Source organism: Quercus lobata, chromosome 3 (assembly GCF_001633185.2).
Source record: "Quercus lobata isolate SW786 chromosome 3, ValleyOak3.0 Primary Assembly, whole genome shotgun sequence".
NCBI classification, from domain to species: Eukaryota; Viridiplantae; Streptophyta; class Magnoliopsida; order Fagales; family Fagaceae; genus Quercus; species Quercus lobata.
The window spans coordinates 6,404,790-6,410,789 of NC_044906.1; positions in this window are offsets into that span (position 1 = coordinate 6,404,790).

Sequence of the window (6,000 nt, forward strand, 5' to 3'; positions counted from 1 at the left end):
AACTTACTAAAAGTATGGAAGAACTAAAACATCAAAAGAAATCTAATTGAACAATCAAATATGTTATTGATAAAATCGTAGAAAGAATCACATTGAATATTCATACCGTATAGAAGAAACATAACCCCTAGCCCTAGCAAAGAGTTTAGGTTGCCATTTGAGAAAGAAAAATACAAGGTTTTCTCTCCAAAATTTGATCTATACCGCCTCCCTTCAAAACCTTAACATCCAAGTGTCCCAAGAAAAAATAACTTTTACTATTTTAATTTCCGTCTAGGTTTATAGTAGTAACTTGTGAGTTGATTTCGGCCTTCAAAAATTGAGAATTTAGAAAAACTCAAAACTGAAAAATTGTAGATATTTAAGTCATGGTTCCAACCCATCTAGTCTTGTGTTAATTGGATTTTTTAGGAGAGAGGTATACCCAAAATACTGATCAGTGCTCAAATCTGATTTTTCCTTTTCAGATTCTGCCTCTTTGATTTCTTTCCTTATTTGGCTTCCAAACATGGTAGATGATCCAAGCACTCCAATTGCACCTCCTTAGATATTTAAGCATGGTTCTTTAACTCCTCTTTAATTCTAGTTTGGCCTCCATTCTCTCACAAACTCTTATAAACTCATCTTTTTCACATGATTTCCTGCAAGTAGATAATTACACGCAATGAATGACATCTTATTCAAGAAATTATGTAAAGATAAATAATCAGGACTAATGCAAATCATGGCTTAATTATACAAATTAAGTATAGTAATAAGGAGATAACGCTCATATAAATATATAACAATTATACATTTTAAGGCATTATTAGTTGCTGCTGCAGTTACTGCGGTTTCTTCCTTACCTTCTCTCGCACTTTGGCATTCTCGTCTTGGTCATGCACCCTCTTCTCATGTACAACAGTTAGCTTCTAAGGGTCTATTAGGTTCTGTGTCCAAAGATAATTTTGATTGTACTTCATGCCAGTTAGGAAACCAACCAGCTTTGCCTTTCAATAATTGTGAATCTATCTCTAATTGTATTTTTGAGTTATCATTCTGATGTTTAGGGACCTTCTCCTGTTACTAGTATTGGTGGATCTCGATATTTTGTTATTTTTATTGATGATTATTCTCGTTATAGTTGGATTTTTCTTATAAAATCTCGTTCTGAAATTTTACCAATCTACAGTAACTTTGCAAAAATGATTGAAACTCAATTCTCCAAACATATCAAAATTTTTCAATCTGATAATACTCTTGAATATACTCAATATGCTTTTCAAGCTCTGTTGCATTCCTATGGCACTGTACATCATCTAACTTGTCCAGGTACCTCTCAGCAAAATGGTCGAGCGGAATGAAAACTTCTTCATATTCTTGACACTGTTCATGCTCTTCTTCTTTCTACCAAAGTTCCTGCCCCATTTTGGGGTGAAGCTACTCTTCATGTTGTTTATGCTATTAATTGCATTCCAAGCACTGCCGTCCATAATCAATCTCCATATGAGCGCCTTTTTGGGTCACCCCCTAACTATCATCACCTTTACTTCTTTGGTTCTACTTGTTTCGTTCTTCTTCAGCCTCATGAGCATAACAAACTTTAGCCTCGATCTAGACTTTGTTGTTTCTTTGGCTATGGTGAAACTCAAAAGAGGCATTGGTGTTATGATCCTGTCTCTCATTGTCTTTGTGTTTCCTGTAATATTGTCTTCTAGGAACACCGCTTATTTGTTGAACTCTCTCACTTTCATTCTTCCCTGACTACCTCCTCTGTTTTAGAAATCTTTCTAGACAAGTCATATGTTCCTTCTACAAATACTCTTAATCCTCCTTTGGACTTCTCTATCCAACCTCCAGATATTTTTTATGCTTCTCCTGGACAGGTGGAAGATGAACAGGTTGATGACGAGCTACCCCACTTTACGCCTGGGTCCCCTGCTCCTGCTCCACCTGTAGATCTTCTACAAGACATTCCACCTCGTCACTCAACCCAAGTAAGATCCATTCTTGCATATTTACTTAACTATCATTATTACACTACCCTTGCTACACTCCACGAGCCTCACACCTGTCTTGAGGCCTCCACTGACCATTTATAGCAAATTGCGATGAAAAAGGAACTTAATGCATTATCCAAAAACCATACTTGGGATTTGGTTACTCTCCTTCCTGAACAGTCTATGGTTGGTTGTAAGTGGATCTACAAGATCAAAATTCGCTCTAATGGGTTCATTAAGCGCTATAAGGCTTGTCTTGTTGCGAAAAGTTTTACACAGGAGTATGGGATTGATTATGAGGAGACCTTTGCTCCAGTTGCTCGTATCTCATCTGCTCGTGCCCTTTTAGCTGTTGCTGCTGCTAGTAAATGGGACATTTTTAAGATGGATGTTAAAAATGTCTTCCTTAATGGAGATTTAAGTGAAGAAGTTTATATGCAACCTCCTCCTGGTCTCTCTGTTGAATCAAGTAAAGTTTGTCACCTTCAACATGCACTTTATAGCCTTAAACAAACTCCATGAGCTTGGTTTACCAAGTTCAGCTCCACCATTTTTCGCTTGGGTTACACTGCCGTAGAGGTGTCAAATGGGTGGGTTTGGGTGAGTTTGGGGTGAGCATAATTGGGTTGAGTATATAAAAACTCATTTACTCATTAAAACCCATTTAACTAATTGCTTTTAACCCAAACCCAACCCAACCCAATTATTATGGGTAAACCCTAACCTACCCAATTGCCCAATTATCAAAATTACCAAAATGCCACTAAAGTAAAAAATGACCAAAGTACTCTAAAATCTTAAAAAATGACCAAAATACCCCAAAACCTAAAAATTATCAAAATAACCGGGAAACCTATAAAATTACCAAAATACCCTCCGAAACCCAAAAAATGACCAAAATACCTCCGAAACCTAAAAATTACTAAGTACCCCCAAACCACAAAAATTACCAAAATACCCTCAAAACCTTAAAATTAGCAAAATACCCTCAAAACCTAAAAAATGACCAAAATACCCTTGATACCCAAAAAAATGACCAAAATAACCTGGAAATCTAAAAAATTACCAAAATACCCCTGAAACCCACAAAATGACCAAAATACCCCCAAAACCTTAAAATTACCAAAATACCCCCAAAACCAAAAAAATTACCAAAATACCCCCAAAACCTAAAAATTACCAAAATACCCACAAAACCTTAAAATTACCAAAATATCCCCAAAACCCAAAAATGACCAAAATACCCCCGATACCCAAAAAATGACCAAACCATTTATAAATTTATAATGGAAGATTTACATTTCTCTTATTTTATTTATTTCGTTATATTTTTAGTTGTTTAGGTAAATGGAGTAGGTATTTGGTAATTGAAAAAAACAACTAGTCAACTTTAGTAAATTGAATGGTTGACAAGTGGCAATTAGTAGTGCAAGTGTCTGGTGGCAGACAATAGGAACCTGTAGTATCCAATTACAAGGCTTTGAGTAAGGACCACCATGGCCTACAAAAAAAATTGGAATGTAATGCTTTATATTTTGGACCAGAAGCTTAAAATATTTAATAGGTTTATATAGTTTAGTAACATATATTGTAGAATTATTAACATTAGTATAAACATAGTGGTCATCAATAAATTGATTATTAACTTTTGGTGATCTTTAATTATTTTTTCTTTGACTACTACATTATTAAATTGAACATCGGTGCCCATTTCCGCACATCATATCTTCATATAATCATATTTCTCTTTTCTTTCCCATGTTGACAAAATACCCCCAAAAGCACTCAAATGTGACGGGGTACAAACTAAAATATTGGCAGGTTTTGCCAATTAGGTAAAAATTCCTAATGCATAACAAAAACACCTATCAAGATAACTAGACACCCACCTGGTGATCGATAATTTGACATTGACAAATCAGCTTTTAAGCCATGTGAATCATAGGCATAGAAATATGCTTTGGTGTTCAACATGAATGCGAGTTACTATATACACGAAACCAGAAAACTAAATTGCACTGAAGCACAAATAGCAGACTGAAGACGAAAAGGTTTTTGAATCATACATTAGTATCTATATCAAAACTGGTTAGTTTTCCAAAAAAAAAAAAAAAAAAAACCAGTGGCCCTTGTTGGCCTATCTTGTTCCATTTCATAAAATACAAAACTTATCACAACAAGATATCTGACCATCTTAGTCATATTATCCTCCAAAACCCGCAAGCCAAAATCCAAACTTGAATAGACCCAGAAGTTGTATACTCAATAAACAAAGCTCCCACTATGCAAAACACTGACTTTATGAAAAATAAATAACTTGAACATCACATCAAACTCATAAGGACAGTCAACAGAATAGTCTCCGAGAACTGAAATACTTCCAGGGAAACGGTCCCCTATTAGCTCATAAGGTTTTGCCGGAAACACATAGAGGTGAACAATGGAAGCAATGGCCATCTACGCAGGATGAATATATAGACCTGTTAAACTTTAATATGTATAAGAATTACAGCAATCATTAAGAAATTTTTTGAAAGAAATATGAGTAGAACAATAGTTAAATAAGCCTCCAACCGACTGATTTCCAAGGATAATTGGTGACTGATTGTTATCCACAAAGCCTGTCACTGATGTTTGATAAAGCTAGTTATCTAATAGTATCATTGTTAACAGTTTTCATTGTTCTTGGGATGAACATATTTGCAAGAATCTCCGTACTAGCAAAACCCCTTTACTCCCATCATGCCAAAAACAAACATGTTAATTCAAGGCCAAATCATTTCTATTCCAAAAGCTATAAAGTCAATGCAAGATCTTCACCCAATTTTTCATTATCAACTAATATTACTGGGGTAATCAAAGAAAACCGAATTAAAATTCCCAAACCAAATGCAAACATAAACTCCCTCCTATCCATTACTCAGTATGTAATAAAAATTACCTTAGTACTCAAAGACAACAAGCTCAAATTTCCACAACAAAAGCCAAGTTAAACTCCAAAATTTCATCAACAACCCAATGGTAAACAACTACACATTCCACAACCCATCAGCCACCAAACAACACATAACCAAATGAGCAAATAAGCAAACTTATCCCACATTTTCAAAGCAACCAAACAGTAAACAAAAAAACCCAAATCTTAAAACTTTCTAATCAAATCAAATGGAAAATTCCACCTTGTCAAAGGCAATAGGAACAATCTTCAAGCTCTGGGACTCTTTATCAAACACCCCAAGTGCATAACTACAGTGGATTCACCAGAATAGTTAGACCCAACAAAATCAACATTAGACCCAGTTGGGGTTACCACCATCTCAACCGGTGTAAGTAAAAAATGAGAGAGAGAGATAGAGATTGTGCTTACCTGAGCAAAATACAGCAGCTGAGAGATGGGAGACCAAGAGAAAATCGAATGAAGGTTGAGAAAATGAAGGAAACTGCGAAGAACCATAGCAAACTTACCGATTAAACCAATTAAAACGTGATTGGAGGCTGAGAAAATGAAGGAGAATTTAAAATTTTGAAAACCCTAGTTAAAACGATTAGTAGTGAGGACTTAGGCAGTCTGCCAGTCCTTATGATTCTGCATTATTACTTCGTCGCACTGACAAAGGCACCATTTTGCAATATGTGGATGATATGATCATAACTGTTAATGACTATAGTGGCATTCAAGAACTCAATGATTTTCTCAATCAGCTATTTGAGATGAAAAATCTTAGACATCTCAACTATTTCTTGGGTCTTGAAATCACTCATTCCACAGATAGTTTTTATATTACTCAAGCCAAGTATGCTTCTGAACTTTTCTCTCGAGCTGGACTCACTGATAGCAAGACAGTTGACACTCCAATTGAACTTAATGCGCATTTGACTCCATCGAGGGGGAAACCATTGTCCAATCCCTCTCTTTACAGATGATTGGTTGGCAGCCTAGTTTATCTCACTATTACTTGTCCAGACATTTCCTATGTTGTTCATCAGGTGAGCCAATATCTGTCTACTCCACGATAGACTC